This window comes from Anas platyrhynchos, chromosome 1, assembly GCF_047663525.1.
Source record: "Anas platyrhynchos isolate ZD024472 breed Pekin duck chromosome 1, IASCAAS_PekinDuck_T2T, whole genome shotgun sequence".
Classification (NCBI taxonomy): Eukaryota; Metazoa; Chordata; class Aves; order Anseriformes; family Anatidae; genus Anas; species Anas platyrhynchos.
Genome location: NC_092587.1, coordinates 135,799,077 through 135,826,202, shown reverse-complemented (window position 1 = coordinate 135,826,202; position 27,126 = coordinate 135,799,077). Strand labels below are relative to the sequence as shown.

The 27,126-nt window shown below is 43.1% G+C and overlaps 1 long non-coding RNA gene across 2 annotated transcripts; it reads left to right on the top strand.

The window, feature by feature from the left end:
* Positions 1-5,378: 5,378 nt before the first annotated feature.
* On the top strand, positions 5,379-27,119 carry LOC106019304 (uncharacterized). 2 transcript variants are annotated; one of them, XR_011805473.1, is made up of 5 exons: positions 5,541-6,150; positions 13,424-13,522; positions 23,003-23,189; positions 25,180-25,225; positions 26,980-27,119. It is a non-coding gene; the product is annotated as an uncharacterized lncRNA (long non-coding RNA). The 2 variants fall into 2 exon arrangements; XR_001194031.5 differs by lacking the exon at positions 23,003-23,189 and having other exon boundaries at positions 5,379-6,150.
* Positions 27,120-27,126: the final 7 nt, after the last annotated feature.

The following is a 27,126-nucleotide window of genomic DNA, read 5'->3' as shown; positions in this document are numbered from 1 at the left end:
ATCTGCAACACTATCTGGTTTTAAAGCAAATCTGTATTGGGCTACAAGAGAGCCAAATTTCAAGGCTGAAGGAATAAAATAAAACAAATTCTCAGTTTGTTCTAGAGATGTAGATTTCAAATTCAATCACATAGATTGCATATGTGAATGTGTACGTAAAGTACACATATAAATGTTTATATATGCATATATACACTTTCTGTAAAGAAAAATGGCAATTTTAGTCCTGTGAGCTTAGCATTTTACTCCATGTCAGATGCACTTCCTAAAATTGAAATGCTCTGCAGTCTCTCCTCTCCCAACCTGATGCAACATTCCTTATTTTCCAGTTCCTGTCTCTTTCTTAATCAGTCGCAATCAATTTTTTTTTTTGCATCCTTTTCTCATAGTGTGTTCTACAAAGAAACTCTGAAAGTCACCTTGTTGGTATCATTTAGATATGATTTAAGGGTGGGGTGACTCGGTAAAATGCCACAAGGAATCTTTAGTATTCAAAAGTAGTACCTCAGAGCATTCAAAATAAGGACATAATTCTCAGCAGCAGCCAATGTTATGAGCCCCTCCAAGCTGAAGCTCAAATTTCCTCATTTGGATAAAATTTTGAAAGCTACCAGAGTGCCTGTAACAAGAGCAGATACCGCTGTGCAACTGAACCATATGAACCATATTAAGCATGCACATTAAAAGCAGCACACTAAAATGAAAAAGGCTATTTTAAAGGACATTTACTTGAAAAACCTAGCTTAATGTAGAACAACAAATAACCAAGTGTGTGCTGCTTTCCAATACACTCATCATTTTGTCAGCCCACTTCAGGAAAATCAATTCGCAGTTTGTCTACAAACTGCGTTATGCACTAAATAGTCACAGTTCAGAAGATTACAGCTTAGAGGAAAAAGCAGAAAACCCTCATGCCGCAGAGAAGAATGGGGGGAAAAAAGTCATCTGTTGAGCAATGGCAGTGTAAGTTCTCTGTACATTTTAGCTTCAGATTGTGCCCCCGAAGCAGCACCCCGCAGGAGGGAGGCAGCAGACAAGTGCCTAATGGTATGTGACTGATGGGTAATTCCGGTATATGGACGCCGATCTTTGGGTGAAGGGCAAACGTTTTGGTACTTTAGAAATCCCTGTAACCACACCAGGACTGTCATTAACATTATGAATGCAAGACCACCAATATAGCAACAAAAGAAGAAATGATACGGCCTTCTAACACTTAAGGTTTAATACACTTCTTACACTGACACTGTGTTCCCTGCCACGGCCCCAGAATTTGTCATGTCCCATCTAGTTTTAGCTGTTATAATCATGGCACAATTAATCCCTGCAACCCCACCCTCAAGGTGTTGGTAAACACACAAATCATACCGAGTGCTCGTCGCAGCAGGGTCACAGATCTGAAGGCCGCGGGGCCCTTCGATGATCACTCCTTCCCCAAGCTCTCCGGTAAATGGGGCTGGAGCCCTGTGGGGCAGGTCAACATGTCTTGAGTGACAGCAGCCTGATGTTCCTCTACTTCATGCTCATCTGGAGGGGAAATCGCTCAGCTCGTGTGACAGGAGGACGTCTCGATGACGTGATGCTGGTCGTCTACAGCTTTGGACCGTCGTTCTCTCTGAGGCGAGTCTCTCACATTGGAACAATCTTCAGTGCACAGTTCAAGCCACTTTTAGGGAAATGATGTAACACACAAAAGAAGGCATGCCATGAAGACGCTGGCCCTAATTGACCCATCTTACGGGGAAGGAAGTAGAAAATAAGGAAATCTGAGATGTTCGATGTCCAGACATGCTCACGTGCAGCTTTCAGAAAATATTCAGGGAATTTGCCTGACTAGGGATTGAGTAAAGCATGGCTTATCCAGAAACATGCTGAATGTTTGCGTCAGACGTGACAGGGCATTTTGGTTCCTGAGACCATGCTGTAGCTGTAGCTTACTGCCTCACAGTAAGCATTAATCTGTAAAATTCATTACGCTTCTGCAGATGAAGCAGTGGTAACTTTTTCACAGTGTTTTTCATGCAAAGAGGCAAAGCTTTTAAATATCCTTTTACACAATGCTTGAATAGCCTACTAAATTGCTTTTGGAATAATAACACTTGTTCAGCCTATGACATCGCCTATTTCTGTAATATGGTAAAGATTTCTCCTGGGTCAGATAGGAACATGATAACAAGTTGTCTTTGCCTTGAACAAAGGTACTATTCATGATGTTACATCCCATATTATAACAAGTAACACCTCCAGGTGATCCATGTCTACTTGGTGCTATTGTACTCCGTATCTCAGTAGCTGATGATATTTCAGATACTGCCTTTGAAGCACTAGAACACATTAGGAGAGAGCAGCCTGGTGAAAATTGTTGAGCTGGGGCAGAAGTGCATAACAAAACTGTAGAACTAAAACTGTGACAGAGCAAGTAAATAAATATATAAATAAAATTTTTAGGCATTCCACTGTAACCAATTTGACCTTGTTTATTGTTTAATAGCTCTCTCAACTTCAGTAACTTCCTGCTGTTTCAAATTCACATGCAAACCTGCCAATATTTTTCTGACTCCACTGAAACTGACTGCAAAATTCCACACCAACCTCAGAAAGGCCAGGATTTCATCTTCTTATACCAGGCATCACAGCAATAGAAAGGTGTTTTTTTTTTTTCCACATTTCTAGGAGTTGGCATTTGTTAATACACAATAGTGAACAGCCATAGCCAATGAGTCTGTGACTTCAACTATAAATCAAATTATGATATCGCTATTACTCCACTCATTTTTCAGTTGTGCTAAGCTGGAAAATACCCATTAGTGTTTATACAAATCTGTACGTACATATTTATATATAAGCACATATAAATTCACCTTATTTAGAATAAAAGCTGTTAAAAAAATATATTTTCTGTATCTTGTCTCCTAGAAACTATATGCTCAAAGTAATAATGAGCCAGCTGGAACCACTAATGGTCCGACGGTAACCAAATGGACTGTTTCACAGTCTCGGCAAATAGGAAGCTGCTTTATGTTAGTTAAGACAGGTGTTATGAAATATGTTTGGTCGTATCAACACGTGAGACGTTTATTCACACACATGCATATCTGTTGATATTTAGTTTCTGGAAAATCCTTTTAATTTGCCACGTTCCACCCAGCTCTATAGGTAACAGCTTTAACCACTGGTTTTCTGTGTGATAATTAACGCTACCAGGCAAAGCCTCTGCACCTGCACAGCACGCCGTTGCCTGCCAGCTGGGATACGGGCATAAGGTGTGCACTGCTGCTGCCTGGAAGGGAGCATGTGATGCGACCTGACACGTCCCAGTGTGAAGAGGTTTTTGCAACTTAGGTACAAACAAGTTTACTGACTAGTGAAACCACAAATGAAGGAGAGGACTTGGGGGTTTGCTTATTTCCACATAATCAGATGCATAATAAGGGCTTTAATGCCCCTAAGAGCTGTCCCCTTCTCCTCCCTCCATCCCCAGCTGCTCGGAGCTGTTGAGAAACGGGCAGCTCGGGGTGTGCCGAGGAGATGCCAACACATCTGCTGGGGTCACAGGGCATGGGAGCACTGCTGTCACCACTGCCATAGACAGACACATCAGTGGATGCATGAACGGCAACGCCAGGTTCGATCCACAATCAGGTCGAGAGCCCTTCGGAATACAATCTGAGCCAAAGCACGTCCCCAGATGGGAGAGGAGCCTTCTTGCAGGCAGCATCCTTTCAGACACAGAGCCCTGTTGCAAAGGGGAGCATCCAGTCGCACGCACTCAATGTCAAACCGCCTCGAATCACGCAATTACACTTCACACTTGCTTTGGTTCTCCCTCCCTTAAAACCAAACACGATTTTCCATCGATCCCCTCTGCGTACCCAGGCCCGCACCCTGCGGAGCCAGAAGACCCCCCCGGAGGGTCGGTGCGTGCCCGAGAGTTTGCCGGGATTCCCGGCTGCTGCCTTGCCAAGGGCAGGAGCGCGCACAGCCGGGGGGTTTGGGGACCACTTCTCTTTCGACAGGGCTTTTCACTTTAAACGCAAGGTGTTGGTGCCTCTCAGCTTTAGCAAATAGCACCTAACGGTGCAGGCAGAGCCTCCCACGGCGGATGCTCCCAGGCGGGAAGGCAGCCGGGCAGGGCGCGCTCCCCGGGCTGTCCCGGCACGTACGTGCGGTGCACTGCGGGCTTCCCAGCACCTTGTGTGCGGGGCTCCCCCCGCAGCCCCCCACGAAGGAGATGCTCACCCCGCTCCGCACGGGCTCCCCCCGCAGCCCTGCCCGGCGGCGCCGCCACCTCCCGCACCGCGCTGCGGGGCTCCCCGCAGCTCCGCACCCGCTCCGCACCCGGCCCCGGCGGTGCCTCCCGCGCGTTGCCACCTGGCCCCGCGGGCACACGCGTGTGTGAGCGTGTAAGTGTGTGAGGGAGCCTGCGGCTGTGCCCCGGCCGGCGGCGCGGGGGGCTCGGGGGGCTCCGGGGGGCGCGGGGCCGGTGGGGGCAGCCCCCGCGGTGCCCGTCCGGCGGGGACTCACCGGGTCACGCTGCTCTCTGAAGGTCAGGCTCAGGCTGGCTGCTCGGTCGCAGTCGTCCTCCGTGCTCTGGCGGCGGCTCGGCTCGGTCCGTTTATTATTATTTTTTTTTTCTTTTTTTTTTTTTTATTATTTTTTTTCCTTCTTCCTTTTCCTCCTTCCCCTCGCTCCGGCGGCGGCTCCCGCTGCCTGCCCCTGCGGGGTGAATCCGTCTCCTAAGCCCTGTCCCCGCGCCGCCGCTCAGATGCCGTGGTCGCAATCCACATCGCGGCAGATGTACCACAGGATCACGTAGAGGATCAGCAGGATGGCGAAGATGAACAAAGCCACCAGGATAGCCTTGGTCACCGGAGAGATGAGGGACTGCATGTCACCCGCGGGCCGCCGCCGCCGCCGCGGTGGAGGAAGAGGACGAGGACGAGGATGAGGAGGAGAAGGAGGAGGAGGAGGAGGAGGAGGAGGCGGCGAGGCTGCTTCGGGCTCTGCACGGGGGCAGCGAGCGCGGACGGATCCCGCGGCCCCTCCGCCGCCAGCGACCCGCCGGGGGTGCACCGGGGGGCGGCCTCGCTGCCTCCCCCCCGCCGGCCTCCCTCCCTCAGCGCCCCCGCGGCGCTGCTCGGGCGGCTCCGCGGCGGGCGGGACGGGGCCGGGCGACCCCGCTCCGGCTCCGGCTCCCGCAGCCGCTCCCGCAGCCGCAGCCGCAGCTCAGCGCCGCGGGGCGCCCGGCCATGGGCCCGCGGCCCCGCCGCGCCTCCGAGCCCGCCCCGGGGCGGCGCGGGGCCGGCCGCGGGGGGCGAAGTTACTGCCGGGGGCTGCCCGTGGGGGCCGCCTGCCCTGCGGGACCCCCGACGGCAGCCATCCGCGGGCGGAGAGCGGCGCGGCGCCGGGCGGCGTGCAGCCCAGCGCGGGTTTTCCCTCCCCTCGCCGCAGCTCGCCCCCACCTCCCTCCTCTTCCTCCTCCTCCTCCTCCTCCTCCTCCTCCTCCTCCTCCTCGCCCGCCCCCCAACGCCGCGGGGGTCGCGGGGCGGTGCGGAGGAGCGGGGTGTCCGGCCGCGGGTCCCCGGGGGGAGGGCAGCCCGCACGGATCCTAAATTAAGCTAAAAGGCTGTTTGTTTCTTTTTCTTTTTTTCCTTTTATCCCCGCAGGTCGGGACGGGTCGCACGCCCTCCCCGAGATGCGCAGCGTGGCCCCGCGGCCCCCGCTGCGGGCACCCAAAGGTACCACGGGGCAGGGCAGGAGGATGGGTGCGGGACGAAATGCCGGCTCTGCCCCTCCTGACAGCACCTGCGGGGCTGCCTCCCGCTCGCCCCCGGCTTTTGGACAGCCAGAGGTGCCCGCACGGCCAGCAGCACTCGCACAGCGGGCACCCTCGGGTGGGACCCGGACTTCACGGAAGGGGCTTGCTGGAGATCTCGGTTCTGGATCTCAGTCTCAGTTCGTCTCGGTTCCAGTACCCAAAGAACAAGAAGAAAATCCTGGGACCGTTTGAGATAGGGCTGAAATAAACCTTAAGACATCACCCCACTGAGGAAACTAAGAGCAACTTTGCCAAGATGGAGAAGGCAAGATTAAAACTTCAGTGCACAAAAACTGGATAAACAAAGGATAATCAAGTGTGAGAGGACGAAGGTAAGATGATGCTATATAGGTCTTCCAGGTGTAACACCCTAGAGAAAAAATCCTTACTAATGCTGAGCGTGGGGATTTAAGAAGGGTCAATACCAAGAAAACGTGAAAGAGAAGCGCTAGGAGGTTAAATAAGGAGACATCTGACGTGGTGAAATGTCCGAAAGGTGTGGGATAATATCCCAGGAGAATGTGTTGCAGAACACATTACTCAGCTTTCTGAAAAAGCTCAGCTTTGTCATGCAGGAGGAATGGTCAGCTCTGTAGCAGCACCACCATGCTGCCTCTCCCTCGAGTGCCTCGGCCCTCAGCTTTTCTGTGTTTCAGTTCCTCATCTGCAGTATGCAGATGGCTATATTTCCTTTCTGCTCCTTTGGGTATGGTCACCTCAGACCATGAGGTTTTTTTGTCATTTTTTGTCTTTTGAAGCAATCACATCTTGGCTGGAGCTGTAGTGCCAGCAGGGCACAAGTAGCAAGTTCACAAAGCACAGCTCTGACTCCAGAAAACAATTTTGCTCGTTAGTGTGTCCTCACCATGTGCAGGGATTGCTAGGCTCTGGTTGGGTGCACACGTCAGGTTTTTTGAGACACCAGAAATGTTGTGTTTTTTTTTTCCAATCCTCTTCCTGGACATTAGTATTTCCTTTTTAGAAAAGGGTTTTCCTGGGCATTAGCGTTTCCTTTGTGGGAAGATGTCATTCCATCTAGACTAGTAGTTCTCACTCTCAGCACTCAAACGTTGCCATCAGCATCCCTCTGCCTGTCAGCTCTCGGAGTGTGGTACCAGACCTGGCAGCGTCAGACGCCGCAGCAGCAGTGGCACAATGCTGTGCCGAGCCGTGTCTGGTGCCTCGGTGCTCGTCAGCAGGAGAAGCAAAGCAGTGCACCACCATCATTCCGGTGCCCAAAATGTGACTGCTTGTGTAACATGTGCAATCTGTTGTGAACAGGTTTTGAATTGTACTTCCTTAATTTGCATGTACTTATACACAAGGGCATCCCTGGGTAATTAAAAATATATAGGCTCTCCGCGTCTGATGTTCTGTCACTGGCGGAGTCTGAGCCAACGCAGAAATCACAAGTTAAAAAGCAGATATATTGCCAAAGCTGTCCTTAGTTGAGAAAGCTGATTTAAACAAGGAAGTAAACATAAAAACCATCTTAGTTTTCAGATGTCTTATTAGTAAGCAGTAGGGAAGAAGGAAATCGATCTTTGCCAAGTGGAGAGAGATAACTGTGACAGAAAAATCATTTTAATTTCCACCTTGTAATCTGATATTAAATTAAAGAGGAATACTAATACACATAGCTTTTACTTTTCCTCAATTCTCCTTGAAAACGTGCTGCAGCAAACGCACATTTGCAATAAAGAACACACACAGGAGATGGGTGAACAGACCCAGGACCGCCAGCTCCTGCAGGCAGCTCTGAATGCCCAGATTAAATCCCAATGTACAGAATGCTTATGTAACGCAGATGGCACAAGGAGACTGGGCTGCTCCTTGCTGGTTTCACAGGCAGCTGCAGCCATCGTGGCACAAGCCCCACTCCCCCCAGGCCATCCAGCCTTCCTGCAGCCCCCGTGGGCTTCATGTCCCATGTCATGCTGGCTATAACCTATGGGAGAGACAGGGCTGTTTTTGTATTCCCAGTGCTGGAGGGTTTATGTCACTGCTGAATTCCACCGGTGGAAAAAATCCTGCCATAACACAGCACATCCCCAGTCCAGGAGGGGATCTGAAGCCCACACATCCCTGGGAATGGGCCATGGGATGTGGAAGGGAAGAACCAGAGGGTGGTGGTGGAGATGTCTGCAGCAGAGCTGTCTGCTTGCAGGACGCAGACTGAAGTGATCCTCTCTTGCCATGAGAACGGCAGCAAAGCAAACCCGACGTACTTCACTCTTGCAGTGAAGAGAAGAGCAGCTCAGGAAGAAGTCTGGCGAGTTCAGGCTGAAATGAATAACATTTTTAATGCCTTTGACAACAAAAACATCCAGCCAGCCTAATCCCTTTCTATTTTTGGGCAGTGGCTTTTGCCTACAACTTCACGTGTACCAGTGGAAGGCCTGTGATTTACACTATTGTTAGTTGGAGGAGATCAAGCTGAGAAAGTCTGACACAAACAGATGATTTCTAAATACAGTCTTTCATTGCATGTTTGCTTTGCAGTGGTTTCACGGGAATTTTAGAAGCAAAAGTATAAGGAGGTATATTAAGGTTTACTGAAATTATTTTGAGACTAGCAGAACAATTCCTTGGAGAACAAGTGTCAGAGCCATACCCACGATGCCCAGTGAATGCACATGGCCAACTGTTCCTGGATGTAACTGCACTAAAGACTGCCACGCACATTAGACATACCAAAGGCAATTGTCTACAAGGTAGCTTGTACACAGCAATTTGTCTGGCATTGCTTCACAGTGCATATTAATTTAGCCTAACTCTCAGTTTCTTGTCTAAAGAATAGATGTCTTCAGTATTTTTTGCTTTGAATTTTTATTGCTGATTTCAACAAAACAGAAATTTTACCTTAATACAAGAACATACAAAAAAAAATGTGAAAAAAAAACAACAGTCTAGTCTAATAAAAAAGTAATTGACTCTGAACACAGTAAACTGCAAAGAAGTCCAGTGTTCAGGGGACTGACGGTGTGTTGTTTCAGAACCTTCCACCTCTAGAGCATCTTTCAAGTCATTTCCAGGCCAGAAGTGACCAAGAGTTGATAGAATGACTGCCTGGTGGCTGGCTTTGTAGCTGTAGTGATTTTCTGAGTGGGTGTATGTCTATATCGTAAAAACACTGAAGCAATTGGCTCTAATTAGATTGGATGAATCCATAGATTACATGTCAGGCCTCAAATACTGCTTTTTAGGCCAAAATGTGCTGTTGCAGAGACAGTGCCTGTTGTGTGAATTAGAAGCCAGTTATCAGTCATCTCACGTTCCACAGTGATGGGCATGGCATAAAAGCCTTGGGCAGACATGAACAGGCAGCACGAAGAGCAATCAAACAAACAAAACAAATTTCCCTCTCAAAAGAGGGAGCCAGAAAGCCAGTTCTGAGTTATTGGTGATGTCAATTAATGGATGTCCCTCTGGTCTGCTCTTTTGATAACATGAAGTCAGGAGAAAAAAAAAAAAAATCAAAGTATAAGCATTCAAAATCTACCTGGATTATAAAGAGGATCAGGAGATGTTTAACACACACACACACACACAAACAACATAAGGAGGTGTAAAAGTCTTCACATTTTGGAAATATTGTCAGCAACGAGAGATTTCAAGAAATGGTCGTTTGTGGAGGAAGAAAAAAAATGTGTTGGCCATATTAAATAACAGATTAAGTCAGTCCTTGGCACAAGACAGTTTTGAAAAGACTTTCCGTGTGGAACACTTGAGAGTACCACCACGGGAAGCCGGCGGGAGTTGTGTATTGTCATGCTGCATTACGTCAGTGATACCCTCCTGGGATGCTGGAGTTCTAGTTTCCAGGTTCGAGTGGTTGGGGAGAAAAAAGGCAAGAAAAAGCAACTAAAATGACTCAAGGATGTAAGAATGGATCTTTATCAGATTGAAGGCTCAAATCAGGACTGAAAATCAGGTAGCTGTACTTTCCCATTCTCTCTTGAAGCAGCAGACGCAAGCCTTCCTACCCTTTCATGGGACTAAAGAGAAAGATGGCCAGTTCTGTTTGCCTTTAGGTGTAGTCAGCTTTCCCCCGGGCATCTTGCTGGACATCTGGCTTATGCCACAGGCAATTACTTTGGGGACTGTTTGTGCTGTGCTGTTCCATCACACCTGACAGCCTGCCTCAGAAACAGGGGGAAGGGTTTGCGTGGTGCTGCAGGAACTAGCGTTGCCTGCCCATAGGCACTGTGTTCCTTTCTGCAGGCTGAATTTCATCTAGTACCTAGCTAAGGGCTGTGATTGGTGCCAGATGGACTTTTTCTCAATATCGTTGTTTACCAGAGTGGCTCATGGCATTACTAACTGACCATGAGAGGAAGTTATATGGTCCCGTCGTTAAACAGGGGGGTTGTGAGTCAGAAAAGTTCAGTCTCACTCCTCTATCGTAGATTTGCTATCCACGTTTGGGTGATATTTCTTAAATCTGTCCAGGAGGAGCAGCAAGTGGACGCGATTGCATTGCTGTATTGTGAATACAACTTGCTAAATACGGCATGTTCTTGAAAATCAGCCCTTTTCAGATTTCAGCCACCTGTTATTTGAGCTCAGGGAGGAGGAACATGTGGTTTGACAGATAGGCTTCCCTGACGAGAAAAGTCAAGCTGCTTAGAGAATGAAGGTACTCTTCAAATTGCCACTTGCACGAACTCCAGCTGCACTTTTGTTCTTCAATTTTATCTACAGGAATTTGAAACCATGGAATAAGCTCAGCAAGCAAGTTAGGGAAAAGGAGTGCAAGAGGACTTATCTCTGATCTAATCTTCTATCAGTGCTTTTGGTACTTGTCTTTCAGATCTGAGGGCAGAGGAGAGCTTATGTTAGGCATATGTCCATCCAAAGAGGTAATTAATATGGCTCAGTTACCCATCAGATTTTGAAAGAGAATTATTTTCTTACTTTCTCCCTCCTACCTGGTACAATGGTGGGGAAGTCTATAAATAAAGTTTTCTCTTTGACTCCTTTCAGATATGCTGATCAGTCTCTGATGTTTTAGTACACTAAGAGAGAACTGAGTTAATTAATTACAATGGTCTTTCCCTTCCCTTCCCTTCCCTTCCCTTCCCTTCCCTTCCCTTCCCTTCCCTTCCCTTCCCTTCCCTTCCCTTCCCTTCCCTTCCCTTCCCTTCCCTTCCCTTCCCTTCCCTTCCCTTCCCTTCCCTTCCCTTCCCTTCCCTTCCCTTCCCTTCCCTTCCCTTCCCTTCCCTTCCCTTCCCTTCCCTTCCCTTCCCTTCCCTTCCCTTCCCTTCCCTATCTAACACATTTTGCATGTGGTTCCTGAGCATTCCACCAATACCTCAGGTTATGGACTTTTTATGTGCAGTGAAGTACAACATGTTCATTTATGACACACATCTGGAGCGAAAAAAATCTTTACTGGGAATCAAAGGCAGAGGTAGGCTCCTTGAAAAACTTCTGGGAAGTACCCAACATCATACAGAGGAATTCAGTAGCAGAGGTGGGGGAGGAAGCTTTCTGTTCTTGCATGCACCTTTAGAGAACCAAGTATGAGGTAAAGATTTTGATACTGGACATCAGAACAGACTCCACTCAACTTAAAATCTTTTTTTTTTTTCTAGCCAGTGGCCACACAATAGATCTTCATGACCAATAGACCCACTCACCCATACCACTAGAGAAACAATTTTGCTGTGAGGGAGATTGACTCCAACAATCAAGCTGTCATTTAAGCAACAGAAAAATGTAAAAAAAAAAAAAAAAAAAAAAAAAAAAAAAAAGGAAGATAGCTAAAGTACAATGTGAAAGAGATCAATATGACCAACAGAAGGCTCTAGGCTTTATTGTGGGTCTATTTAAAAGATGGAGAAAGACATATTCTGTAGCAAGTGAGCTAGGTTTCTGCTCCATCCATCTCTTGCTAATGATAAAGAGAGGTTAGACACGGTAGTTGGTGTATGCTGTTAGCCTTTAATTGCACTCGGATTTTCTTCTAAAGAATTATTCATTTTATAAGCGTCATATGTTTATCTTTGCCTTGCTCTGTTGTTTCTGTGCAAACTGGCAAGTCAAGAGAAATAAACTCCAGGTTTGCTCAAGAATCAGATAATTACCTATGATTTTGCTGGGTGCTGGCCACATCTTACCCGTTCTGCTTTGCGTAGCACAGCGATGTTCACATCCCCTTGTCAGGGCCCCCTTTGCTTTGAGTATTTTGCTAACAGATAGTACAAGACAGCCTGTGTTTGAAGCGTGGTTTGAGTAAAGATGAAACGTGTGTGCAACAAATAAGGTGCTAGGGAAAGTAGGTCATGCCAGAGCCATGCATGTAAAGGTCTGTGCCAGATTGCCAGGTTTTGAACAGGTCACTGCAGAGTGGGCATCACGGGGACCTCGGCTGAGAACCTCCTCTGTCACTGTGTCCCATGGGCAGCACAAAGCACCCACTTTTGTTAGTGAGTGAGCAGCTGCTACCAGGGTGAGGTTGTAACAAAGCTTAATAGGAGGAGAGTGTCACTAATAGGAGGCTGCATCTATCCAGAGCAAGTACAAGTGTGACTTTAAGAATTACAATGAATTCAGCCAATTAAGATTTTTCCTACATAATTACTAGCGGGAATTTGTAACATCCTATAACCTCTTGCAAGACTGGGAGAAAATACTTTTTTGTTGATATGCAGAAGCACTTCAGGCTCAAGTTTGACCCAAGTATAGCACGCAGACTGCCTGATCTGCCTTAAGGATTTTGTTATTATTCCTCTTCATTGCTATAGGCTGCACTGTGCTGCAGTAGGGGTGTGTTTTCTGAAACAGATATTCAGTAAGAAACCATATTGGGATACACTTAGCATCTTAGCACTTTCCCAAAAGGACAGACAAAGAAGTCAAGATAAACATATTTATGTTCTCTTCAAAACACCATTTCCAAATCAGGTGAATGAAAGGAAAAGAGTGGTGCAGCACTATCAGTAACAGATCTTGATTTTTGCTGTCTGGATGCTGTTATTTTTCTTACCAAGTTTGCACTATTTTCCCTCTAAGCCATGAGCACTTGCACTGTCTTCTCAGAGTCTCCCTCAGAGGCGGCTCAGGTCTGGACGCACGGGTCAGATGCAAGCTGCAGGGACAGAGCCAGAAAGTTGGTGTGCCTGCAGCAGCCTGAGAACCAGGATCCTCCCCAGCATTCTCCTCAAGCATGTTGTGAAAAAAGCACATTTTGCTGCACAGCAAAGCTTGTCACCCAGACTTTGACAAATCTAGTCACAATAGCTTGACACTTTTAATTGAACTTTATGGAAATCTCACTACTTAAGATTGATTTTCTGTCTTTTAACCACACTGTACCTTCTAGAAATATTGAATCATGGATGAGAGAACATTCTTGTCTGTTCAGAGGCATGGACACTGGGAAGCAGGAGTGGGAATTAGAAGGTCACAGAGTGGATAATTGAAAATTTTCTGCCAGAAAAAAAATAAAATAAAATAAAAAGCTTCTCTCTTAAAAACTGAAGTTGTTGATGCAGAAACTTCAGATGGAGAGAGCTTCTTGTTTTACACTGGGAAAATTACAGTGATGCTTCTGTGATGTCCAGCTTGTTGAGGCTTACCAGGTGTGTTCTCTGCCCACAGGACTTCATTGGGGGCTCACCATGTGGTACCAAGTTCTTCAGTTCTCCACCATCTTGATTCTTCTCCTGATGGCTTCTCTTTGAAACCTGGGAAAGCAGGGTAAGACTGCCATAACCTTCATCCCCTTTTTTTGCTGCTTAAATCAGACATACATACATCTATTTGTGTAATGTCACCTTGAAGTACAGTTCAGTGGGTAGAGCTCTAAACTGGAACCAGATTCAGTCTCCTGTTCTGCCACAGAAGTGGTAAAGAAGTCACTTGGCCTGAAGCCATAAAATGGAGATGATAGCTTCCTCCATTACAGTTAGGTCTCAGGATAAGTACAACAGAGGCCATGAGTGGCCTAACCTGACAGAGAATGGAGCATATCTGTACCATAGGCACACATTATCATCTGAAAGACAAACAGACTGTGGAAAAGAACTTGAAAGAAAAACTGTCTATACATCCTATTGTCATTAAGGCCTTCCTGAAGGCAGGTGACAGGAAGTGAAAAATTAGATGTGCTTCTGAAGCTCTGGCATTTAATGCCTTCCACAACCCAAACAGCTGGTGCACAATATCAGCATCAAGAAGTAAAACTCAGATTCTGACCTGTGACACCTTTATTATGTCAACAGCAGGTTTTGGATAATTTCCTTGAGAAAAAATTAAAAGCTTACCTTGATTGCAAAACACTCCTCTGGGGAAACGGGTAAAGCAGAAGAATATGAATGTGAGGGAGAGAGCTTCAGTGCTGGGGAGAAACAGTCTTAGTTCATCAGCCCTAACAGCCTGGTAGGAGAAGTTTTATTTTTCTGCCAGTGAAGTACATCTAAAGTAGTGTATAAAATTAAAGCCCGTCAAATAATATGGCCAACTGATTTCAACACAGAAACAAAGATGCTAGTTCTCAGGACTTGCAGCCACTGCACAGTATTTATTTTAGCACAAAGATTAAATGGTTTTTATTCAGGGAGTAAAAGAGTACAGGTTTCAAAAAGTCTGAAAATGAAACAGGCTTTCAGACTAGTCAAGCATCTGCAAATAGTTTTGCTGCAAAACCTGGAACTACACAGATTATATTCAAACACAATAAAAATATATTCAAAATCACTTTCCAGCACTGTAACACACTGAAATGAAATTATCCATTTTTTGTATCAAGGATAAAACTAGGAGATATGCTAAGCTTTACTGAATAATCTATTACAAAAGTGTCACGTCTGCCTTAATAAAAGATAAAACTAGCAGTCTTTTTTTTTTTCACAGCTGAAGTGATTAAATTGAATCAATTGTTTCTCTTAGATCAGATGTAGAGTCTAACAGGGACCAGTTCAGACTCGACTTCCATATGAATATAGACAATCTCTGCTAATTTCTACCAATTCAGATCACCATCTATATAACACTGTCTTCCTCTTTCCATCTTCCCAATGACAGACATTTTTTTAGCAAAAATATTGACATTACTTTGAGTTACTGCACATAACAAACAATTGGTGTGAAAATATGCAATTTCTTTGGCAGGACCCATCATTTTGTCCTTTTGCTTGTGCAGGGTTATCTTTGTTCTTCCCCTTGTGTAGGAACAGGGAGAGCTACACCAATACCTTGTAAAAATTTATGCTAGGTATGAATAGAAACTTGAATCTGAATGTAGCAGAAAATCAGGTTGCAAACATTTTGCCATTTCCATTTGCATTACATCTCTGTGTTTGCATGGCCAATTTTTCAGCTGAATCCTGCTGCACCATTAATGTTAGTGGACTTAAAACATGAATAGAAGCAGAGTCAAGCTCTTGCTGGAATATTCAGATTTTTATGTGTTGCACTTTTTTTTTTTTTTTTTAATCTGCTGTGCTTCTTTATTTCGATAACTATTTCTCTGCCTTTCTCATTATTTATGTTGACCCCAGTGATGTAGCATTTGTTTATCTCTGAAGTTTTCAGCTCGATCTCAGTGATGTGTTAAGCTAATGAAAACCCAGTTGTACAGCCAGGTTGCTGCATCACACTAGTTTTAAAAGCATATAATAAGATTTCTAGTAGGATCCAAATGAATTCTTTCAAAAGGAGAGAGCTCTCGGCAGGGAAAAGATACCTGAATTGTACAGTACTAATAATTCCTAAGGGTGTCTGGTGGGTTGTTTATTCCATCCATTTCTCCTTGTCTGAGAGCTCCACCTAATGGGACCAAAGGGAAGGTGTCAACCTTTCAGAATTTTCCGATAGAGTCTTTTTATTTCTATGCTGCTCTTTGTGGGTTTTCAGGAGGGAGGGTGTGGAAAGGGATGCTACCTTTGACTTTTGGAGTAAAGGACGATTAACAAATAGGAATCCTGTATTATGATGTCTTCTTGTGTTAATAACGTGGTGTTTGAACCTACTATGATTTCTATGATAGCAATTTTTGTTACGAATAAAATAAATGCCTCCCAATTTTTGCACTCAAATTGTTTAGCTGAAAGAGTTATTATCTTGCACAGACAGGATTTCTTACCTGCGCATATCAGTACTCATCACTGCAGCACTTTTCATGGGTAGAAAATACAGCTTATAAAATCAGTCCAAATCTGCAGAGGGAATAAATTAGACTATAGTACTACTCGTATTCACACAAACTAATGGAAGAGTGGTGTTAATACCAGTCCAAGGACATCAATGACAAAGCATTCCCAAACAGGAAACTTCCACAGTCAATATTGCCACCTGCAAACATTCAAAATAATGAATATCTCTCCCTCCCACCCCAAAGTAATGTATAGTCATAAAAATTACAAGCCTACCTCATATTAAATTGATTCCAGATTTTCAGGTTTTTATTTTTGTTTTGTTTTGTTTTTTTTGTTTGTGTTTGACAACATAATGTTTTCGAGCTTTTATTTTCAAAAAGGATGGGGTAGAAATTCCCACTTCTGCAGTGAAGCTGACATCCTCACAGTAACAAAGATCCTTCAGACCCCGAGACTTGAAGAACATAATGTAGAACAGGACTAGAGTTACAGCCTATAACAAATAAGTCAATCGTGTAATATTTTTAATAAATTTCATACTCACATTACTGATGAGAAATTATTTTGCCTCAGCACAGAGGCATTAAATCAAATGCAAGATGTAACAGGGCCAGAAAAGCACAGCAACACAAATCCTGGAAAATGCAGTGAGAATGCTGTTTATTGGGGAATATACTCTCTCTGATACCTGGCAGACTAAGAACAATTTACTCTCCAAAGCCTAAATATAAGCTAAAGGAGGATGCTTGTCTAGAGAGAGGGCTGTGAGAGCCGACAGATATCTAAGGAAATAAAGGGAGAGAAACACTGCTATTGGCAGGCAGACAGTTTCTCCCAGTGTAGGGAGAGAGTAGCTGAGGCAGATGCTCTGTATTGAAGGCAGTAATGAAGGACTGGAGGTCAGATAATGGGAAATATATCTGGACATTTTAGTTGTTTTTAACATCATATAGCTACGCCAGGATTCACACAGTAGTAATATTATTGTATTGATATTTTTACAAATATTGTGTTAGAAGCTCTGGCAAACTGCCCCAGTTCTAAAAGACAACAGCACTCCAATAAAATCCCCATACAACTCACTAGAAAGGGCAAGGAAGCCATCACAGGGAAAATATCAGCATTTAAAAAGCAGAAAGTTTACAAGCTGACACAAAACTGAAACCTATAATCATGCCAGGTGAGGTGAAAACAGGAAATAAGGAGGGCTAAAAAGAAGAGTACTTTGTGCTCAACCTGCTAATTAGATTTAAATATAAGGGAAAGCAGGAAGTCAGCTAGGGAGTTTGTGGGATGATTTGGTGAGTGAGGTGCAGAAAGGGCACTCAGGGATGCTAAGACTGCAGCAGGGAAACTCAGTGCATTCCTTGTGTTGGTCTTTCCTGCTGAAGACAGTGAAGGCGTTGCCCCACCTGGGCCTTTCTCTGTAGCAAACAGCTCAGAAGAGCAGTGTCACTTTGAAACAAACATATAAGCAGTTTCAGTCCGAATGGATAGTGATGTGCCAGGAAGCCAGCAGATGTGGGACTGCTCACCCGGGCTGGAAGGAGCTCAGGCTGTGTGTATGCGGAGTTGTTGAGCCATGGCCTGAGGGTCCCTCAGTAGCAGCTCTGGAGCCACAGCGCTGCCTGGGCCTGTGTAGCTCTGTGTGTGAAAGGGCCTGGAGGGGATTTGACTTCCCTTCTGGCAAGGTGGTAGAGGCTACAGGAAAGAACAAGATCCCTGAGGACATGGGTTAACTGTCTCTCTCTGGGAGAGAGTCAACATGGCTCCAGCAAAGGGGAATCATGCACCTTCTGGACCATTATGAGGCCTTGACACGTGGACAAGGGGGATCTACTCCTCATGCTATACTTGGATCTTCAAAAAGGCTTTGGCTGTGTTTCATGTCAAAGTTTCATAGAGCAAGTGAGTTGCCAGGGGACTGATTCTTTTATAAACTGTAAGATCACACAGAATCACAGAATCACAGAATTTCTAGGTTGGAAGATGGCCAAAGCTCCTTGAACACAGGACTGTAAAATGGCTCGAAGGTCACTTTTCAGTATGGAGTCAGCAGAGGTGTCCCCCAGGGATCAGTGTCAAATCCAGTTCTCTACACCACCCTCATCAGTGATCAGGAGAGTGATGTGAACTGTAAAATTTCCAAGCCTGTAGATGAAACATGGGAGGAATATGTTAGAGTCTCAATGGCGAGGGACTCTAGAAATACCTCATAAAACAGTTACACAGAAAAGTAAGATGAGCTTAATTGTTAAAAAAATAAAACATAATGCATCTTGGGAAAAATAATCTAAACTGTGCCTGTGTGATACTGGACTTGATCTGTCAGTTTTAACTCAGGAATGAGATGTTTGATTCACAACCAACAGTGCTCTGAAGTCACTGGTCAAATCAGCGGGGCCTTTTTCATAACCCTGTTAATTTTGTTTTTTGTTTATACCTGTGGATAAGTGGATAAATAATGCTTTGATATTAAGGTGTTCTTTATGTGCCTCTGTAAATTTGTACTGTTTTTCTCTGCAAAACTTAAAAATCACAAATACAGTCATACTTTCATTGATAATGGTATGAAATAATGTTGAAGAAAAAAATTGAGGGTGGGAGTTACCTAGAGCCCAGTATCCAGCTAACAAGCATTACTGAGTGCAAAGGAAGTGTGGGAAACATAAAAACAAACATGATTAGAAGTTTGATAGACTTTAAATGTCTATTTTTAAAGAGATTAAAACAGTAGGCATTTCTGAATAAAGATGAAATCTTTCATTTTGTAACCTAAGCAAGGCACATTGTTTCTGAAAGGGAGGTTTATTGGCCTAAAGGGATTGACAGCATTTCCTAAGGAAATTGATGGTTAAATTACAAAGCAATTACATAAAGTCGTGCAACATCTCATGTTACATCTTATTTGTCAAAGACACTTAAGATGAATGCTACAAATGCTAGTATTTCATCCCGCAGTATTAACTTGACAAACTGAAACACTCTCTATGAAATACAATACTTTTTAAAATAAAACTTTGATTAGATTTATTCAGCTACAGCAGATCTTGCACTAGGATATTATTTATGGATTAGTTTGTTACCTCCTAAGCAACAAAGGCTGAGCTTCACCTGGTTAACTTTAGGCATCCTTAGTGTGGTGACCATGCCTGAAGCACATCTGAACTCCCTTTGCAGTTAATGGCAGTAGGCACTTTCTGGCATACAATTCACTTCAGAGAGCAACTTCAGAATGAGACAAGTCACCTGGTAGAAGTATCTGTTTCAGTAAATGATAAATGGAGTCTAGACAGATAGTTCAGATTTACATGTCTGTTTTTGCTCTGGTGAATCATGCTCCTGATGCCTACGTTAGACTGCCATATGCATGTGTAAGACCAGCACTGTAAGACTGTTACAGGTGGCTGACTTTGAACTGGGTGTAACTGAGAAGGCAAGGGTCTCTGCTTGGTAGGGAAAAAACCATGAGAAGTCTGGAGAGAAGACAAGGTGAGCAAAATTTGCTGAGATTTACCTAGCTGTTCTCCCCTCTTCCCCAATCATACTGCCTGCAGCAGCTGGTTTATGAGGGATCGTGGTCAGGCTGATTCCTCTGCCCCAGCCCACAGGTTCCCCAAGACCCAGGAGAGCCCTCATCCTGCCTATCTATTGAGGTCTCTCCTCCAGTGCAAGGCAGAGAGCTTTTCTGGGAAAGTCAGCACGGTTGGCTGCATTAAGATGCTGATTCAGTGCCCCAGCTGCAGCCCTATATCGTGTAGGTTAAAAGTAGCAGATGATGCAGAACTCGTTTCACATGATTCCTGTCATAGTTTGTGCTTCCACGTAGCTGATTTGTGCAGGGTTTTACACTATGCTTTTCATGGATTTTCCTCCTTAGCTCCTTTTCCATGCCCAAACTCTGCTTTTAGTTTGTTTTTCTTCACTGTACTGTCTTAGCTGCCTGGTCTATGCATCACTTAAGTGTTAGCAGAGTCTTTTAGGATGGTGCTGCAACACAGAGGGAGAGCACCTGAAAATAATTGGGAGTCAGTAGCAATTCAGAGGCACAAATTTTAATGCATCTCAAGGAAAGGATGATTTATGCTGCACTGATCTTTTTACCTGCTTTTGTTCTACTAGGATCTAAAATCAGTAATTGCTGAAATCATTACATAAGAAAGAGGAAATTAATACAAGTGTGAAGTCAAATGAGTTGTAAAGATTAGACTCGTTCTTTCATTTTTGTATAAATGGTTCGTCTACAGTTGATTAACTGATGTGAAAATTAGTTTGGCTGTACTGTTGCCTCATCTAGGCTAGCAAAAGCTACACGTGTGCTGGTAAATTCAAGACACTCAGGATTATTCCCTGGCAGAGGCCAGCTGGCCCTGGAAGCCTACACCCAGGAAATTTGTTGCCCCTCAGAGCGGCGTGGTTACATGCACACTGTGCATGGGGAACGATCCTTGGCCAGTGCCAGCTCCTGAGCTGTGCCTGGGAACTGTTTGGGCACTTGGTTTGGGCTAAAACCATGCCCTGGAACATTTTACAAATGCAGCAACTCAAGTGATGCTTTGAAACATTCCGGAGGTCTGTTTTTAAGGTGAACAGCCTAAACGTGGCCTCAATATCCAGCCCAGTATAAACCTTACTCCGGTACCACACTGCAGGATCAGGCAATAAAGGAGTGTTTGGTTATAAGCAATCATGAGAAAAACAGAACTGTTTGGATACTGGGTTTAAACCCCAAAGCACTTTTTATTGTTACAGTCTCAATCTCGATATTCTGCTCATGAATTATTATGATTTCAAAATTTCAGAAGGCTGAACCTTTACAGACAAGTGACTTTTTAAAGAATAAATTGTGAACATTTCCTTGTAATCATGTTTTTTTTATTTATTTATTTTTTATTACTGTTAAGTTTTATAAAATCACACCATAATATATTAAAATGTGTAAGAATTTGGGAATGTCTGCAATGAACTATGAGCAACGGGTAGATCATTCTGCCAATTATTTATGGAAAAGAGATGTTCCAAGCTGTATATCTGCTCAGATAAAAAATTTATATATTCTGCATAAACTTTAGAACTGGAAGAATTTTGTGATTTAGCTGATTAAAAGAAATGCTGGGGCAATATATTTCTTCTGTTATTTCATTTCTTATTTATTCTAAGCTTTGTAGGCTGACTTTTTTGATTATCTAGGGAGTACCAACTATGCTGAAAACAAAATTTGTCTGCTGTGAGAAGTTAAATTATTTCCCTGGCTTAAGTCCAGAGAAAATGTTTTTAGTTGGAAATATGCAAAAGAGCTGGTGAGAACTATGCACCACCCTTCTTTAAGTGCACATTGTGAATATCTCTAGGGAGAGCTCCAAGGGGTTTAATACATGATGGCAGGGGGAAGATAGTTTTACATACTATCCCATGAGGACTGAAGTATTGTTGGCCTATAAGCTGACTCTAACTGCCAGAGCAGACTTACATTTCAGAAGGTCATCTATGAGCTTTGCTTAGCATGTACATAAGAGTTCAAAGTAGGAAAAAGCAAACAATTCACTTTGGATGAAACGGAAGATTCTCTTGCTTCCCACCAAAACTCAAAAGAATATTGATGCCTGGTCAAATGAAACAACTTCTTTCATTTAGGAAAAAAAAAAAAAAAAAAAAAAAAAAAAAAAAGCTTCATTAGTTTCTGGGAAAATTCTGGGGAAGAAGGGAGTTTTATGAAAAATATAAGTAAATTTTAAAATAAACTATTTGAAATGCTATATTGAATACATATTGACATTATCTGGACTGGTGAAGTCAGGGTATGGATCAGGTGATCTGTTCTCATCCAGCAGATTAAAACACATGAGGCAAGGAAGTGAAACACTCTTCCCGCGTTGCTCTGTGGGTTACTCTGAAGTTTTTTGTTTTTAAATTCCAGGCCCACCCCCATGCATTTCTTTACCAGAAGCAAATCTGTTCTTTGATGTGAACCTCCACAATTCCTGAGATCGACGGTTCTTTTCCTGCTGGTATAGCACATTATAAACACCACAGAAGATTTCATTTTACTAGCATTACCTTCAGAAGTATGCCTCCCACTGACTTCACTGATAGCAAAATGAGATATTGGTACCGAACACACAATTCTCTTATGAAAGCAAGATCTGCACTGACTTCAATGGAAAATTTTGCTACTAATGGAGCATAGGATTGAGCCCAGTAAGATGATTGCAAGAGTACACTTTTCACCTTGATGAAAACAGAAACGATGGAATAGCTCTCCTTAGCTCTTCTTTTGTGAACAGATTTCCTACACTGCAATAATATTTATGATATTTACTTTGGGAGTATCATTTATCGAGTCAGAGATTGCAAAACGTAAATGTTAGAGCTTAATAGTCTGATCTATTTGGAATGCACAACAGTGATCGCCTAAACTCTTTCAACCTCCTAGATGCATCAGGAGTGCTCTTAATTAGACTTGGTCTTTAAAACAAAAGAAACAAGTCTGTCTAGTTGTGTAGGGATATAATTTTAGCAGCTACATGATTATTAGATATTATTCATGCCATCATACATATCATTCTTAGCTTGGGTGTAAGATTATGGGTTTGTATTCTGTATTTGTGCTTGAGAGTAATGCTAATGCCACCATTATGATTATTAATGGATCAGTAACAGATGCCGTGCAGAGCAGCAGTTGTATGGTGTTCTTGGAAGAGACTTCTGAATAGGGATGTGATGCAAATATTACTCATTCCTGCCTGAGCATTAAAGAGAACAGCAGAATTTGTTTAAAAAAAAAAAAAAAAGTATGAACAGACCCTGGAAAACATATGTTCCTCTACTACAGAAGTCTGTAAGGCGATAATTTCTTAAGGAAACTACAGGGATTTCAAAAATGGCTTTGATAAACTTGGGAAAAGCCAGCAGCAAACACCTCTGGCAGACCCAGACAGGAGAGCCTAGGCAGCTGTGGCTCAGTCTGCTGTCCAGACTCACTCAACACAGCCCTCTTCCAGTTGACTCCTAAGCCATGCTCTCCAAATCCATCTGACAAAGCTACCAGCTTTCTTTCTTACTCTTTTCTTTCCTCCTCCAGGACTTGATGCACCTGCAGGAGGTAGATCTTTGTACCACCCTGGGTGGCACATACCCCACAGCAGCATAGCTCTTTTCCCTCACAAGGGCACATGGCACATCTGCAGCAGCTCCCACACCAGCGCCTTCCTCATCAGAGGAGAGAAGGATCCCACAGGCTGTAGCCATTTCACTGCATGGAGTAGCAGGTGGGAATCCACTTCTGTAGAAGACTTTGGTCTTGCCTGCTCTTGCAGTCTGTGCGTCAGGTGGGGATGGACGATACCCCTGGCTTTAGTGCAGAAGATGTCAACCGTCAGCATGGAGGAGGGATGGTGTTTCTGGGGCTGTATTTCAGGATCGTCGTTTTCCAGCTTCGGCCCAGCTGGGCATTCTAGTTTGAATGCAAAAGCTCTTAGATTCAATTAGGCCAAACTATCAGAAACAATTAGGAGTGCAAAGATTTCTAAATTAAATGTAGCTGAAGGGTGAAACATACATTTTCACATGGCAGGGATGCCAGATGCCAGGGGAGGCCTGACAGGACCGTTCTAACTCACTGTTACGAACTCCCCACTGACAGCAGGAAAAGGTTTAGCCAACTCGAGGCATTATATAAGATCAAAAATAAGGTTAGAGTGAAATTACAATTAAAAAGTGCTAATTGAAGCACAAGCGCAGTAACTGCTAGAGCTAATTAGAAAGGGACACAATTTTTGCGTACCCGTCTCTCGCTCAGAACAGGATCTGCCCCAGTTCAGGTTCTTCACATCACTTGATTTCCACTCGGAGCAGCTTTTGGCAGCTTGACAGGTGTTTGGCAAACACAATTTCCCATCTCGGCATTTTAGCTTAACATACTTCAGGGAGATGAAGGCTTACCAACATGCAGCATTCCTCCATGATATATTATTTAAATTAAAACCCTGTTTTATTGCAATTTAGTGTCAGGTAAATAAGAAATGTCCTGTAGTTGTATGCAGGTACATCAGAGCTAAGACTTGAATGCCTTCACGACAAAAGAAATTCAAATAAAAAAACCTTGTTGGTCAGGCGATAATTTAAGACTCTTTATAGCAATATTAAATAATGATTCCAACTGTGTCCAGTAAGGAAAATTAAGCCTTCCTTCTTTTTATATGTTTTAGTAGATATTAGTTCTGTTGTGTAATACAGCATTCTTGGAACAACAAAATGCAAAGCACTGCAAAACCCATCTTCTAAATCTCTATATGCTTTTATTCCTCTTATCATGTAGATACTGTAAAAGATAATCATATGCTATTATGGGTGATTTATTCGTGTTTGTACAGGTCTTTTAAAAAGTGGGAAATAGCTGTATTATCATTGCAATTTTTTGCTATTTTTGCTATTCTTTTACATTTGTCAATTTAGCACAGGGTAGAACAGAAAATGCCACTTGCTAAATAACAACTCCTCTCTCTAGTAAAAGCAGGAAATGGGAGGAAGGAAACCTTGCATTAGAGGGCTAGCTACTGAGGAAAAAAATAAATCACAGCACAACTTCACCCACTATTATTTAGTTTTAAATAAAACTAAAATCCTTTACCATTTTTGGACTTCAGTAATCCATACACTTAGGTATGCACAAAACCAAAGAATGTGTTACATACCACTGCATGAGAATAGGACCTATAAAAATCAATGCATTTTAACAGTGACTAGGAAGGAGGTAAAAATGGGAGGTATTTCACCCACTGATAACCTTAACTCTGAGTTTTCCAATTCAGTAATACGTAAAGTTTTAGAATGCGAACATGCTAAATTCTTGGTAAGTATTTATACAATTTGAACCAATTCATTTTTCCCAAGTATTGCAGCTACTGAAGCTCTCTCTCTTTCTCTCTCTTTTTTTTTTTTTTAAGTGTGTTAGCCATAATTATCATTGATTCCCATCCGTCCTTTTGTAAGTCATGCTTACAAAAATACAGAACTGACTATTATCCTCATGTTGAAATTATGTGATTTAGAGAGTGGAAATTGCTTATAAGAAGTGTGCTAAGAGTTCATAAGAATGGTGACTGAGTGACAGAACGACATCAATACATTTGGCAATGCAGTTTTTATTTTCATCAGCACTAGTCATATTAAATATTTATAAAATACTAAATCAATATTGTAAAGAGAAAACATTGTGCAGCTCAAGGCAAAATGAGACAATTTTTTTTTCTATTGCAGCTGGTCTACTGCAGCTTTCCCCAGGAAAAGGACTGAGCATAATATTGTAAGTATGGTATCACAGACACTAGCAGAACAAAGTTATCTCAATATATACCTGTAACCACACCTAGGAGACCAAGCCACAGACCAAACTGTGACTAGATTAGGAACTGTGTGGAGATATAAAACTGTTCCTAATCCAAAGAAATTATAAAACGTGTATGCTAGAGAAGATACAGCTGTGCTATTAGACTTGAATAGGCCTTTCTATGGAAAACCTTGTAAAAAAATAAAAATATAAAAATAAGCATTTGTAAGATGCAGTTTTCAGACCATGTTAGGCTAAAAAGAGGTAGCAAAGGAAGAGGCAAAACAGGGATAGTTTAAGGAACAAACCAACCTTATGTGCATAGTTGTATCACTTCCCAGACCAGGTCAGGCTAGTTGAGGTATCCACCTAATTGAATCTGTTATGCTGAAGGTCAGACATATACCATTTAAAAAGCAGAGTAATAAATGACATATGTCCATTCATGTTTGGTGTAGTGCAGCCTCATGTTACTGATTAAACATTAAGAGAAGACCTCTATCCATCAACCTAGAAAAAAGACTCGGGAGACACCTTCTAGTACCTAAAGGGGCCTGCAGGAAAGCTGGGGTGGGACTCTATGAATGAAAACAAAGGGTTGGTGATTTTTTTTCTTTTTTTCTTTTAGCAAGTTCCATTTCGGAAATGGAATAATGGTAAAATTTCAAATGCCATCAGAATATCTCAGCATAATTAACTGCCTCAAGACTCTCTGAAGCAATTTGGTTGCCTATTATAATTTTCAAAAAGATAGGGAAAAAATCACACTTAACCAACTTAACTTTAACCAACTCAAGTGATGCCAAGTAAAGAAAAAGTTAGGCATATGTGTGATTGTGTAGATTATCATATTATTTTAAAATGCTTTCATTAGAGATATGTAAAGTTAGAACAGGGGGTCAAAATAAGCCAACAAATCAAAAATATAGGTGAGTATGTTTGCTAATATACTCACGTTTGTAAGAATAATAGATTTCCTTTTTGTCCTTTAAGAGAATCACAGAAAACTAATGTACTCGATTAATTTAATTACCACATGTATGAGTCAGGATTTTAAAGTTTTTCTCATGCTTGTTGAAAAGGCAGGATATGAAAGGAACACTAGTTGGACATTAAGTGGAATTAATGAATTCCAGTCACTCTGATGGCACGGGAGGATTTGTCTGTAAATACCAGTTAGTTTGTTGTAGTGAAGGAATGATGATTTTCAGAAACTAATTCCGTTGCATGCTGTAGTAATCTCTTGCCAGTCGCTTTTAATATAGTTTTAATGCCACCCTATACACTCCAAAAATATGCTCATTCTCTCTAGCAAGATCATAGAAGATGGTACAGGTGAAGTATTTTTCCATTTTGATTTTTAACATGACAAAGCTTTCAACCTTTAATGAGGTTTCACTGCGTTACCCCTAGATGGCAGTCTATCAGGACGGAACTAAAACTAAATTCCCCATGAGTAACATCTTCCTGATGCTCAGCTTTTTTTTTTTTTTTTTTTTTCTTTTTTCCTTTTGCTTATCAGTTAATTCAAAATGTTGCAAGATGAGGATGAACTTACACTTTATTTCTTTGGCAGCAATAACAGGTAAAAACAGGGAGAAATAGTATTCCCAGTGCTTTGCATACCGCATTGGCTCGGAAAGTCCTGTTTCTAAGGTCATGAATAATCTTTGCTCATCATCACATGATGGCTGATCACTCCTGTTCTTTTTCCTTTTTTATTTTTACAGATGATCCCTTCTGAATATCTTTCTGCTGGCATAACTGCAACATGTACTGCTGAGCTGTGTTTTTGCTGTTGCGGTCCAACAAGCTGGAGGGAATGCAACTCACTTGCAAAAGTTTCCTGTCACTATTTTAAGTGTTCTTTCCTTTGG